We start from the raw sequence: 14,845 nt of genomic DNA on the forward strand, positions 1-14,845 counted from the left end.
GACCACCAGGCCAGTCGGGATTTCAGGATAGCCCTAATGAATTTGCATGGAGCAGATTTGCATGCCTGGCACCTCCATTATATGCAGATCTCTCTCATGCATATTCATTAGGGCTATCCTGAAAACCCGATTGGCCTGGTGGTCCTCTAAGACAGGGTTGGGAACCACTGGTATATACTGTAGTTATTGTTATAGCTTGGAGCTTTAGGTAAAATTGACAGACTAATTTCACGTCACTCTTGTAAGCTATATCATAAGGTCTTAGTCATTATTACTCTAAATTACCCTTATTTGACATTTTTCACATATACAATAAGAAATACAGATTCTTGACTCATGTACTTATTTTTAAAGTACAGCACTGCTAGTATATCCTTACTTGTGCAATGTATACAATTGCTAAGTACTTCTCTCAGGTTAGGATGCATTAGTCTTTTATTTTTTAAACTTCATCTGAGAATGTAAGAAAAGCTGAATTTTTTTTCTGAAGTGCTTCAGACCTATTCTTTTTCAGTCAGCATTCATTAAGTTGATCAGTTTGAAACTATTGGTAATCTGCAAAATGTAAAAGATAACTGCAGTACCTTCCATGAATGTAGTAGTTTAAGATGATTCCATTAAAACCATCAGTCTTAGCTCTTCATTTCCCTTTCATTTGAAAATGATGGTAAGTGACTGCAAAATCTGACTATTTTTCCTACTGCTGCAGTTCTCCAGACTCTGCTTGATCTCTGAATTTTCCCCCATTTTCTCCTGTTTTGTCCCATATATACCATATTATCATTTCTGTTCATATCTGTTTCATGTACTCTTTCCATAGATTAAACTTCTAATTTAGACATTCCAGTTCTCACTCATCAGGAATGTGTCACACTCATTTGAAAGTACTTTTACTATTACATTTTCAGCCCCTTCTCTCACTCATTAAAACCTCAGTATTAGTGCACTGATTCTGATTACTGTGCTATCTCAACCCTCAATCCTATCTCAACCCTCAAATTATTCTACCCTGTCATTTCAATATATTTTATAATTTGGTATCATAGGAGGTATGGTAAACACTAGTATCTAGTGCACATTAATCCAGTGGACTTCCCCAAGCCATCTCAATAATGGCCTATTGACACTCTTTTAGGAAATTATCCAAGCATTTTTTTAAACCCCACTAAACTAACCGATTTCACCGCATTCTTCACAATGAATTCCAGAGTTTAATTTTACGTTGTGTGAAGAAATATTTTCTCCAGTTTGGTTTAAATCTACTACTTAGTAGCTTCATCGAATGCCCCCCTAGTCCTAGTATTTTTGGAAAGAGTGAACATCTACCCTTTCCACTCCACTCAGTATTTTATAGACCTCTATCATATCACCCCGACCTATCTCTTCTCCAAGCTGAAGAGCCCTAGCCGCATTAGCCTCTCCTCATCATTTTTGTCACCCTTCTTTGTACCTTTTCTAATTCCACTATATCTTTTTTGAGATATGGCAACCAGAACTGCACACAGTATTTGAGGTGCAGCCGTACCATAGAGTGATACATAGTAGTGCTGCCTGATTCATGATTCGAATCGATTCACCAATTCATTTCGGGTGAATCAATTCGAATCGATTCATTGACTGACCCTCCCCGCTCGCCCTTTAAAGCAGGAGCGGTAGCGCTGCCTTTTTCTGGCCTGCCACTCCCGCTATAGAGGGCGAGTGGGGAGGGTCAGTTCGGAGGTGGCTTACCCGCTGCTGTGCTCTCCGTCTTCCCCCTGGCTTCCCGAATCAATCTCTCTAACTTCAGCAGCCTGCGATAAGATCGCTGGCACTAGCGATCTTTGCAAGCTGCTGAACGGTTTTAGAGCATCTTCTCGCTGCCGCGGTCCTGCCCCTTCTCTGATGTCAGAGAATGGGCGGGACCGCAGCAGAGAGAAGACGCTCCAAAGCCGTTCAGCAGCTTGCAAAGATCGCTAGCGCCAGCGATCTTATCGCAGGCTGCTGAAGTTAGGGAGATTGATTCTGGAGGCCAGGGGGAACAGCAGGCCTTCTGGAGGGGGGGTGTAATCCTTCGGGGAGGTGCAGCCTTCTGGGGGAGGGGGGTACAGGCCTTCAAAAGGGAGGGACAGGCAGGCAGGCCTTTGGGGGGGATGCAGGTCTTCAAAGGGGGGGACAGGCAGGTAGGCAGGCCTTTTGGGGGGATGTAGGCCTTCAAAGGGGGGGACAGGCAGGCAGGTCTTCGGAGGGATGCAGGCCTTCAAAGGGGGGGACAGGCAGGCAGGCCTTCAGGTGGGATGCAGGCCTTCAAAGGGGGGGACAGACAAGCAGGCCTTCGAGGGGGATGCAGGCCTTCAAGGGGGGGACAGGCCTTCAGGGGGGGGCAGACAGGTCTTCGGGGGGGATGTAGGCCTTCGAGGGGGGACAGGCCTTCACAGGGAGGTGCAGGCCTTCAAGGGGGAGACAGACCAGGGGAGGGTGCCCTGGTGTAGAAGTACATGGAGGGAGGGAGGGAAGGGGGGGTTCAAAGACACGTGCATATGCCGGATTTGGGGGGGGGAAGAAATAATGGGTCTGAAAATAGAGGAGAGGAAGAGAGATGATGGACAATGGGATTTAGGGAGGGAAGGAACAGAAAGGGAGAAAAGTTGGACACAAGGGATGGTGTGGAGGGGGGATAGAGACACTGGATAGGAGGGTAGTTGGGAAAAGAAAGGGAGAGATGGTGGACCCTGGGGTGGTGGGGAAGGAGGGAGAGATGCTAGATGAAAGGGTAGTTAAGAAAAGGTGGATCTGTGGATGGAGACGAAAAAAAAGAAAGATGCCAGACCTCTGGGGGAGGGAAGGGAAACAGAAGGGGAGGACAGAGATGGCAGATGGATGGTTAGAAAGAAGAAAGAAGGAGACCCTGGCAAGCAAGTTATCAGAAGATAACCAGAGCCTGGGACCAACAAGATTTGAATGACCAGACAACAAAAGGTAGAAAAACTAATTATATTTTCCCTTTTGTGATTACAATATGTCAGATTTGAAATATGTATCCTGCCAGAGCTGGTGTTAGACCGCAAATGTGAGCTAGGATTTAAGAGAGAGAAGAAAAGTCTTTTTTGTTTGTTTATTTTGTTTACACCACAGTGCCAGTGTGGTTAGGAGAAGGCAAAGGGGGTGAAGAGGCTATAAAATAAACCCACCAGGATGTTTGAAAAAAACACACAATTGGGCAGGAAAATCATATCGAAAAACCAATTCAGTAGGCTGAATCGAATCGAAATTTTTTTCCTGAATCGGGCAGCACTAATACATAGGCATTTTAACATTTTCATGTTTGTTTTCCATTCCTTTTCTCATAATTCCTAACATTCTATTTGTTTTCTTAGCCGTCGCCGCACATTGAGCTGAGTGTTTCAATGTATCCTCAACAATGACACTTAGATCCTTTTCCTGGGCAGTGACTCCTAACATAGAACCCAGCATCACGTAGCTGTAGTTCAGGTTCCTCTTTCCCACATTCATCACTTTGCACTTGCTCACATTAAACGTCATCTGCCATTTTGACGCCCAGTCTTCCAGTCTCACAAGGTCCTCTTGCAATTTTTCACAATCCTCTTGTGGTTTTAACAACTTTGTGTCATCAGCAAATTGAATTATCTCACTAGTTATTCCCCTCTCTAGATCATTGATAAATATGTTAAAAAGCAGCAGTCCCAGCACAGACCTTTGGGGAACCCTACTATTTACCCGTCTCTATTTAGAATATTGACCATTTAACTCTACTCTGTTTTCTGTCTTTCAACCAGTTCTTAATCCATAATGAGACATTACATCCTATCTCTTGGCTTTCTAATTTCCTCAGAAGTCTTTCATGAGGTACTTTGTCAAATGCCTTTTGAAAATTCAAATACACAATATCAACCAGTCCACCTATCTACATGTTTATTCACCCCTTCAAAGAAATGCAGTAGATTGGTGAAGCAAGATTTCCCTTGACTAAATCCATTGTGGCTTTCTCTCATTAATCCATGTTTACATATATATTCTGTCATTTTATTCTTTTTAATAGTCGTCTACCATTTTGCCTGACACTGACATCAGATTCACCAGTCTATAATTTGCCAGATCAGCTCTAGAACTCTTAAAAATCGGCATCACATTGACCACCTTCCAGTCTTCTTGTACTATGCTGGATTTTAAAGAAAATTTACTAATTACTAACAATAGCTCTGGGATATATTATCATTTGGTCCAGATGGTTTACTGCTGTTCAATTTATCAAATTGACACATTACATTTCTCAATGCTTTGTAGTAAACATGCAGCCAAAAAAACGAGCAGAGATGACCAAGACATTCAGACTAGCAAAAACTGTAATAGCTAGCTCACATGGAACACACTTCAAATTAATCCATAGTGTCCCATTTGGTGGTTCCTTCTTCTATAAAGTCTGTTATGCTTATAGCATCATTCTCTATTATGTATTTTAGCATTTGTCTACAGATGACAAAATGTCTTGTTAGCAGTCACTTCAGGTATTCTGGAAGACGCATCATACCAACCTATGTAGACTTCAGCAGCTGTCAGGTTTTCTGCATTATTTTGTTTAAGAATTATTCTATCTTTCGTTTTGTAAGTACTACCTGTCGGGTTCCACCATGATTAAGAGAAAGTCCAGAATGTTCTCGGGTCCTAATTCCTCAATGTTCTCAGGTCCTAATAAATCCAAATTTGGTTACCATTTCCCATGACTCACCCTTTCTGATCCCCCTCCCATTCTCTCAGAATAGCAACAAAATAGCCATTTTGAAGGAAATGCCACAGTGGGCAGAGGCAAGTTATGACAGAGCTTCAAAAGGAACTTTCTCCTTCCCTGCGTCTCCCTATATAAGTTAGGAAAAAAATCAACAATGCTGACCTATAAATACAACATTTCTTTTCTGAAAGAATAGATACCTTGCAGATTTTAAAATTATGCTTAAGAGTGTCCTTGATTCTGAGGTCTGGTTTCCCTCTGATCTGGTCATGTTTTGCAGTTATACATAAAGTGCAAATTTGGGAACTCTGGTATCTTCCATCCTTGTGACATGTCCTGCTCTCAGAAAGCTGAGCTCTTATCATTTATTCTAGACATGTAACTCTTTTGAGGACTTAACTGTTGGATGTCCTTTTTTTCCATCTTATATTCTAGATTGATCTTGGGGCGTGCTAGTGGAATTAGTTGAGTTGTCTGAGGTGTCTACAGCATCCAAGATTCATATCTGTCCAGCAGTATGAACAATGCTACTGCCTGGTACGCATTAACCTTATTGGGTAGTCTCACCCCTTGTCTCATCCCACAGAAGTTGGAATCTGTCAAATAAAGTGTTTGTCTTTGAAATGTATTGTATAGTATCATAGTCAAGGTGTTTATCTAAATCTATTCACCAAAATTACTATGTCTACTGTTTATTAATCAGTTTGGACTCTACCCTGTGATTCAAAGAAAATGCTGTTCACAAGTTATTCCAGAAGCCTATTAAGAATCACTCATACTTGCAATTTCTCAGGAATAGTGGATAAGTTCCACAAAGATAGTTATAGCAGGTGTCTGGATGATTGGCTAATGGGAGCCCAGTCTGAAGCCGAAGATAAACTAGTGCTTCACATGGTGATTGAACTGCTGCAGAATCTGGTGATCAACTTTCAGAAAAGCCACCTGGAGCTGGTGCAGCTCTTGGAGTCCATTTTGACACAAGGGATAACAAAGTGTTCCTCCAGGAATCCCACAGAGAGAAACTGCTGCATCAGATATGGGAGTTTTGAAGTGAGTCTGCTCCAATGGCCTGCCATTATTTGCAGATACTGGGATCAATGGCTGTGACCATAGACATAGTCCCCTGGGCAAGAGCACATTTGCGTCCTCTCCAGGATGCACTCCTCTTCCAATGGTGCCCGCAGAGGGATATGCTTCACCAGCAGCTTTCTTGGACAGCGGAAGCTCATCGCAGTCTAGCCTGGTAGTTGGAACTCCAGTCTCTCATCAGAGGAGTTCTCCATTGCATCTCTTCATGGATGACTCTGACAGCAGACACCAGCCTATATGGCTGGAGAGCACAATGTGAGGGAAGTCCATGGTCGATCAACCGCTTGAAACTTCGAGCCTTCTGTCGGGCGCTTCAAGAGTTCGGGAACGCGTTGCAGAACAAAGTGGTATGAGTTTTCTCGGCCAATAGAACAGTAGCTTATGTCAATTGCCAGGGAAGCACCAAAAGCATTACTCTATACTTAGAAGCCCAGATGCTGTTTCAGTGGGCAGAGGCCTATCTTCTGGCGTGCTCAGCAGCGCATGTGGCAGGAGTAGACAGTGTACAAGCGGATTTCCTTAGCTTGGAAGACCCTGGATCCAAGGGAGTATTCATTGTCTCCATCCGACAAGTGTCCGGACCTTCAGGCTTTATTCTGCAGCTATCCATTTCTCAGAATTTTGGATTCAGGTGTGGCCTTACGCACAGCTCCATCTTTCTTACTAAAAGTGGTTTCCAACTTTCACATCAATCAAGAAGAATCCACTTACCTGCCTTCCCTCCTTCGGGATTGAGAAAGAGTGATTAACTATTGAAATTGTTGGATGTGCTTAGACTAGTAGTGCCGGATTTCCAATTCAAATCGATTCACCGATTCAAATCAGGTAAATAGATTCGAATCGATTTGTATTTAGAAAAAAATCAGCCTTGTCGATTCGGGACCCAATCCTCCTCCCCGTGCCTTCAGTTTCCTACAGCAGGCGCAGCAGCGCTGCCTCTTACTGGCCGTCCACTGCTGCTGCCGCTCCTGCTTTAGGGGGCTAGGAGGGAGGGTCAGTCGGGAAGTGCTGGTGTCCTCCGGCTTCCCCCCTGACCTGCTCTTACCTTCACTGAATTACAGCAGCGGAGCAGCCTGCACAGAGGATCGCTGGTGCTTTAGCGATCCTTGCAGGCTGCCATCATCTTTAGTAGCACGTTCACTCTGCTGCAGTCCCACCCCTCCTCTGACGTCATGGGCAGGATCATGGCAGAGTGAATGTGCTCCTAAAGACGACGGCAGCCTGCAAGGATCACTAAAGCACCAGCGAGCCTCTGTGCAGGCTGCTCCGCTGCTGTAATTAAGTGACGGTAAGAGCAGGAGGCCAGGGGCAGCAGGCCTTCGGAGGGGGGCGAGGAGGGCCCTGGTGTAGAAGTACACGGAGGGAGGGTTCAAAGAGACGTGTATATGCTGGATTAGGGGGGAAGAAATAATGGGTCTAAAAACAGAGGGAGAGAGATGGAGGACAATGGGATTTAGGGAGTGAAGGAACAGAAAGAGAGAGAAGTTGGACACAAGGGATGGTGTAGAGGGGGAGGATAGAGATACTGGATAGGAAGGTAGTTGGGAAGAGAATGGGAGAGATGGTGAACCCTGGGATGCTGGGGAAGGAGGGAGAAATGCTGAATGAAAGGGTAGTTAAGAAAAGAAGAGATGGTGGATCTGGGGATGGTGGGATCCATCGCTGCAGCTGTGGGAATGGAGACAAAAAAAAGGGAAGATTGCCAGATCTCCGGGAGAGGGAAGGAAAATGGAAGGGGAGGACAGAGATGGAAGATGGATGGTTAGCACAGAGAAAGAAGAAAAAAATAAATGGGCAGGAGACCCTGGCACCGAGAGAGAAGAAGACGGCAAATGGGCAGGAGACCCTAGCAAGCAAGTTCTCAGAAGATGACAAATGGGCAGGAGACCCTGGCAAGCAAGTTATCAGAAGACAACCAGAGCATGGGACCAACATTATTTGAATAATGACCAGATGACAAAAGGTAGAAAAAATAAATTTTTTCTGTTTTGTGATTACAATATGTCTGATTTGAAATGTGTATCCTGCCAGATGTGGTGTTAGACTATGAATGTGAGCTAGGATTTAACAGAGAGGAAAAGTCTTTTTTGTTTATTTTGTTTCTACTACAGCGCCAGTGTGGGTAGGAGAGGGCACAGGGGGTGAAGAGATTATAAAATAAACCCACCAGGATGTTTGAAAAAAAAAAAAAAAAAACACCCAATTGGGCAGGAAAATCGAATCAAAAAATTGATTCAATAGACTGAATCAAATCGAAAAACTTTTTCCTGAATCAGGCAGCACTAGCGTAGACTCTTACTTAGGAACAAATTTCAGTTGTCGGATCATTTTTCCATATTGGCTGGGACTACCCAAAGATTCAACCAGCCTCGAAAGCAGCCATGTTGAGATGAATCCTTATGGCCATTTCTTCAGCCTAAATCGGAAGTGGAAAATGTCCGCCTATATCTGTAAAAATGCACTCTATTAAATGTATGGCTTTCTCATGTGTGGAATTTTCGATAGTGTCCCTAGACGAAACCTGTAGAGCTACCGCTTGGTTTTCTCAATAAGTTCACAAAGTTTTACAGGGTGAACGTGGCAGCCAAACAGGACTCTGCATTCGGATCTTCAGTTCTAACAGCAGGCTTGTCTGTCTCACCCTAAACTCAGAGTACTGCTTTGATATGTCCCACACGTTCAGGAATGGAATGTGTGTCACACTATAAGAAAATATTAGGTTCTTACCTTGATAATCTTCTTTCTAGTAGACAGACACTCCATTCATGAAACCTGCCCTTTTAGATGTTCATTTGCTTGCTTACTGCCTCAAAGGTGCTTGGGAATCCAGACATATTGTTTCTTTCCTTTGTCCAGCCTTGACAAGAATGGAAGACGCGACTGCTGCATTGAAGAAGCTAGGGGGTATCTATGAAATCTCCCACACTTTTAATGCAGATGGCGCTCAAGTTGGTGACTTGTTTGTTTTTCACCTTGTTATGTATTGCAAATAGTTAAGGTTTAATGATATAAGCCAGTGGTTCCCAAACCTGTCCTGGGGGACCCCCAGCCAGTCAGGTTTTCAAGATATCCCTAATGAATATGCATGTGAGAGATTTGCATACCTGTCACTTCCATTATATGCAAATCTCTCTCATGCATATTCATTAGGGATATCTTGAAAACCTGACTGGCTGGGGGTCCCCCAGGACAGGTTTGGGAACCACTGATATAAGCAGAACAGACATATTTCTTGGGGAGAGTCCCCATACCCCCTTCCTTCTGTTTCCTTTCCAGGGCTGGCCATCTACTTTAGTAGAAAATGAGGAATTGGAGGACGGCCAAGAAGGATGAGAGGCAGAACAAAAGAATGCTAATGAAGCTTTCTACAAGAATTTGCGCTGCATTAGAAAACCCGGCCATGCGCTAAACAAACACTCATTCTTCATTGGAGGATGTCATTCACAGCCATTTCAGATATAGTGAAGGGGAAAAGAGAGTTGCAAAGTTGTGTCCAATGGTTCATGATTTTGGTCAATTCTGCTGTACAAATGGGTGGTTTGCTATTTGATTTGGAGCTATGAACAACTCAAAGATCTGTTTCATTGTAAATCTGTTTGAGGGTGTTACCTGGATACCAGCAGGACCTTGAAAAGGCTCCACTAAGGGTAAAGGGAATGGGACTTGATATACCATTTTTTCTGTATGGTTACAATCAAAGCAGTTTACATATTTTAGACAGGTACTTATTTTATACCTGGGACAATGAAGTGTTTAGTGGCTTATCCAGAGACACAAGGAGCTGCAGTGGGAATTGAACTCATAGCCTCAGGATGCTAAGGCAGCTGCACTAACCGCTACTCCATTCCAAGGTGTTACACTTTCATATGGAAGAGGTTTGCCTTCTTTTTTTTTAAACTTATGTTTATTGAAAGTGAAAAAGATCACAACCGAACAGTGTACAAAATGCAGTAAAGTACTGTTCAGAAGTTTGCCTTCTAGTGTGAGGGCAAGGCCCTAGATCAGGGGTGCCCAATACGTCGATCGGGAAGGCAACGCAAGTCGATCGCAGAGCCCATCCCGGGTTCCGTGATAGACTCATGTTGCCGTCCCAATCGACCGGCCGATCAGCCTTCCTCTCCCCACCGGTCATCACTTCACGCACACTCATTCTCGCTGCGCCCTTCCTTGCCCGATTGCCAGAACCCATCTTCCCTCTCTCGCTTTCTCCCGTAGACACTCTTTGATAGACTGGGGGATGATGTCACTTCCTTCGGGAGAAGGCAGGAGGGAGGTCTAGGGAAGTCACGACACTAGAGAGCTGAGCGCCGGCTGCCCCTGACGGAATCGACAAGCCAGACTGGAGAAAGGCGGTCGGGAGCAGGAGGTGCTCTGCCCAAAAATGCCGGAGCTGCTGCTGCTGCTCTGATGTCTTGAGCCTGAAAATGGGAAGTTGAGGTGATTCCTATTTGGGGGGGGGAGGGGCTATGCATTCTTCTAAGTGTCGTGCTAAAAGGAGCCTGGAACGGCTCTCATGGAAGAATGGATTTTTTTTCTTTTCCTCGGCCCTGGGCGTCCGGAGATTTGAGCCTGCAGAAGCCTCACGCTGACCAGCATTCCTCTCCCCGACGTCAATTCTGACATCAGAGAGGAATTTCTGGGCCAGCCAATCGCTGCCTGGCTGGCCCGGAACTTACTCTCCAACATCAGAATTGAAGGGGAGCAGAATGCTGGTCAGTGCAAAGCTTCTGCATGGAGAGCATGGGGGGCGGTGGCTTGGAGGCTTGTTCCCCGGTGGCGACGGCAAACCTAGTGGCTTGGGGGAGGGCAGGGAGAAAGAAACAAAGGGGGCAGGCAGGGAGACAGAAAGAAAGTGGGCATGGAGAGAGAGAGAAAGAAAGAACAGGAGGCAGGGAGAAAGAAAGAAAAAGTTGGGGGAGAGAATGAGGTCTGGAAGAGAGAAAGCATATAGGAGGCTGAAAGAAGGGAAGAAATATTGGATGCAGGAGTGGGCTGATGTCAGAAGAAGTGCAGCCAGAGTGAAGTGAGAAGAAGTCAGAAGAAGAAAGTGCAACCAAAGACTCATGAAATCACCAGACAACAAAAGTAGGAAAAATGATTTTATTTTCAATTTAGTGATCAAAATGTGTCTGTTTTGAGAATTTATATCTGCTGTCTATATTTTGCACTATGGCTCCTTTTTACTAAACCGCAATAGCGGTTTTTAGCGCAAGGAGCCTATGAGCGTCGAGAGCAGCGTGGGGCATTCAGCGCAACTCCCTGCGCTAAAAACAACTATGTGGTTTAGTAAAAAGGGAGGGGGCTATATTTGTCTATTTTTTGTAAGGTTGTTATTGAGGTGACATTGCATAGAGTCATCTGCCTTGACCTCTTTGAAAAAAACCTGGAATATGAATGATAATTAACATTTTCTCTGCCTTTCAGTGTGCTTTGTGGGGTTTTGTTTTGTTTTTTAATTTTATTGTTGGTAGATCATTTTGACTTGGTCATTTTAAAAGTAGCTCGCAAGCCCAAAAAGTGTGTGCACCCCTGCCCTAGATCCTCTTTTTTTTCTACACAAAAACTGCTTGAGTACATTCTTAACTTCTCCGGTTTAAAAATCAAATCTAGAAGGATTCATCTCAGTGCAATTAGTACCTGCTTTCACAATGAAGAGTGTAAGCCCACATATATTCTGTATAGCCTGTAGTTCGTGTTATGGGACCCCATGTCCTCACCCAGCTGATGAAAAGCTCCTTTTAAGCTACTCGATTCATGCCATCTGAAATATCTTAGAAGGTCGTGTTTTTAGTGACAGTCACTTTGGCTCACAGAGACAGTGAGTTTCAGGCTCTACTGATCTACCTTTCACAAGGAAGTTCTTTTTCACTCAGAGGGTAGTGGGCACCTGGAATGCACTTCTGGAGGTTGTGATAGGACAGAGTACACTATGGGGTTTTAAAGAAGGATTGAATAAATTCCTGAAGGATGCGGGGATTGAGGGATACAGATAGAGGTAGAGATAGAAACATAAAGGGGAATAAAGGGTTTTAGACAAGGATCACCTTACAGGTCATGGACCTGATGGGCCGCCGCGAGAGCAGACTGCTGATTGCGATGGACCTCTGGTCTGACCCAGCAGAGGCAACTTCTTATGTTCTTAATGTTTCATCATAGCAAAGTAGTTTTCCATACACATCCTTAGTTCCTTCCTAAGGTAGTGTTAGAGTTCTATTTTAATCATTCAGTTTTCTTCCATCATTTTTTTTCCAAAATCTCATGCTCATCCTGGCGAATGCACACTGCACAATTTCAGCTGCAAGTGAATCTTGGCCTTCTATCTGGAGTGGACAAAAAACAGTCCAGCCAGCATTTTGTTTCTTTTGACCCAAACATGATTAAGAAAGCCATTGGTAAAAGCATGTTGTCCAGTTAGCTGATGGACACTTACGCCCAGGCTGACTGACTCTTGAGGGCCATGTCACAGCTCACAGTGCCATGGCTTTGTTGGTAGCCCACTTGATGTCGTCCTTCATTGAAAAGATTTGCAGGACATAGCAGTTGCTGCTTGATGTTGCTGAGAACCTGCACATCAGTTGATTTATAGTGTGAGAGGTTTATTTTGTGCCAGCCCCCACTGTCTCATGCACATAAACTGCATGGGGACTGTTGCAAAGGCCTTAATAAGCTCAGTGGTGAACATGGTTGCAGATTTTGCATTAAACTAGACTTCTAGATAAGTGCCAAATCAAGACTCCGATGCATAGGATATGTATGTTTTGTACAGATATATTCACTATTTGATGAAAATCTGTCTAAGTTTGGATTTCTTTTCTGAACCATACTTAAAAACTAAGTCATCTTATGGGATGGTTTGAATGAAGAGTTTTAGATGCATGCGGTGGAAGGGAACTTTTGATAATTATTACAGTATTATGGTACTTTAATGGGACATTTTGTTCTTGATCCTTAATTATTATATTTTCAAGGCTACCAAATGATTGTATTAGGTTGTTAAAATCGATAAAAACATTTAAACACAAAACTAAGCTATGTATTCACATAAAAAGCAGACAATGTAAATTCTTGTTTTACTTAGCCTTTTCACTATTTCTTGCTGCCATCAACCACTTTTACTTGTATGCACATTTCATCTATTTTGACTACTATTCATAATGTTTTTAATGTTCTGTTTTATCTCTGTATGATGGAAGTGTCTTTCAGAAGAGAGGCTTTTCCTACCTGGAAGCTGCAGTAATAAACTATGCAGGCAAATAAAGTTTTTGCTTGTAGTGGCAGTCTTCCTATATTAAACTGGAGGTCTCTGTCTGGTTTTCAGCAGTTGATGTAAACCTGATCGTTCCCCTCCAAACATTCTAATCTTCATTAGATTCTGTAATGCATATCATTTGCTTGTGTCTCTTTAACTGTAAAACTGAGGTATGTTGGTGCTTAAAAAAGTAAAGATAGTTTAAATGGTCTAGATTCAGGACTAATATGTACACTGTGCATATTAATTTCAAACTGCAGTATGCCATAGTTTTAGCAAATGTCTACAGTTGTGACTGAACAGTAATATATTGAGACAATCACCTGTCTCCTAATTATTTGTAAGCAGGTAATCAAGAAAAATAAGAGTAGTTTATGAAGGCTAGAGCCTTTCCTTGGGTCAGGAAAATATGACAATATCAGAATAGGTAAGTGAAACATAAAAGCATTTCAATGACAGCCTCAAGGGGAAATGGTAGGGGAAGGAGTTGAGAAAAAAAGGAGCGGTGGATTGGTGTTCAAAAGGTGACAAAGTAGTATAGTTTTATGGTTTATAACAGGGTTGCACAAATCTCAGGTCACCAGGGCCACTAGCAGTTTTTCTCTGGCACCTAGGATTGTTTGTTTAAAAAAAACCAAGAAAACAAAAAAATTTTGTTTTGTTTTATTTTTTTGCTGCAATCTCTGCTGGAGCTGCTTGTAGAACAGGAACTTAGTGCTCTATATACAGTGCAGCTCTGTATAAGCCTGAGCTGCACGATGTAGAAACTCTCTTACACTGTTCTGAAATCTGGGTGACGACAAGGCTGGTTGGGGAGGGAAGATGCAGGCTTTGTATTTCTGCCAGTGGCTTTCATGGCTGTATTAAGAGCCTTTTTAGTAAGCATTCATTTCCCTTGGACAAGGAATAGGTAAACAATCTTAGTAAATCAGTCAAACCATTTTTGTGGCCTAAATATTGCATATGCAATATATGTTTATTTTTTTTAATTGAGCCTAGACACTTGTGAAATGACATCTAAGCATAGCCCACAGACTCAAGACTCCGCTAAAAAAATATAACTTTTTCTATATCAACAGTATAATCCATTAACAAAATCAGTAGATTTGTTGCATGGAATAGAATCAAAAGAAATTTAGGGTACAACTGAGGATATAAAGAACCCCAAAGAGGTTCTTGTGGGTTATTTTAAAAATTTGTATAAAAGATTCTTGGAGACGTGATAGAGGTCCACAGGATAGAGAAGGCTAAGTGACAGGAAAGAAATGGAAAACTACGGAGTGGTAAACACCATGTAACAGATTAAGGGTTTTGCCTTCCTCCATGCAAATATTATACCCAGGGCAGCAGGAGATGCAAATCAAATGTGGAATTACAGGTCCCAGCATACACAGGGCTAAGGGGCTCAGGGCTTAGTCACAGGAGAGAGCTACCAGTAAGGAGCACCAGGTAGGCGGTCCAAACCTGACTCAGGGACAGCTTAAGAGAAGGAGCCCAGTCAAACCCTGTGACTTGGAGCCCACTGAAGGTTGGAATGGGGTATCTGCCATGATATCTCAGCTGAAAATGGAGACTGAGTCCTGGAAAGAGTCCAAAACCCACTTTCATATCTAGCTACTAAGCTAAAACAGGCTAAGTGCCAAATTAAAGACCAGCTATTCGCATTGAATACGTGGCTAAATTAAAGGAGGAAGAGAAAAATGTCTAGAGGCGCCAACAAAGTTGTTCAGACTGAGCTGATTGAGATTGGAGTATCTAAGAATAAAACAATGAAAAAACTGAAT

At 43.2% G+C, this 14,845-nt stretch overlaps 1 protein-coding gene and 1 non-coding gene across 6 annotated transcripts in view; both read left to right on the plus strand.

Moving 5' to 3' along the window:
- The window catches only part of COP1 (COP1 E3 ubiquitin ligase), a 468,098-nt gene that overhangs the window by 366,153 nt on the left and 87,100 nt on the right, over window positions 1–14,845 (plus strand). The window lies entirely within an intron of this gene.
- LOC117346976 lies at window positions 13,033–13,167 on the plus strand. The gene has a single exon (XR_004536701.1).

This window comes from Geotrypetes seraphini, chromosome 12 (assembly GCF_902459505.1).
Source record: "Geotrypetes seraphini chromosome 12, aGeoSer1.1, whole genome shotgun sequence".
Taxonomy (NCBI): domain Eukaryota; kingdom Metazoa; phylum Chordata; class Amphibia; order Gymnophiona; family Dermophiidae; genus Geotrypetes; species Geotrypetes seraphini.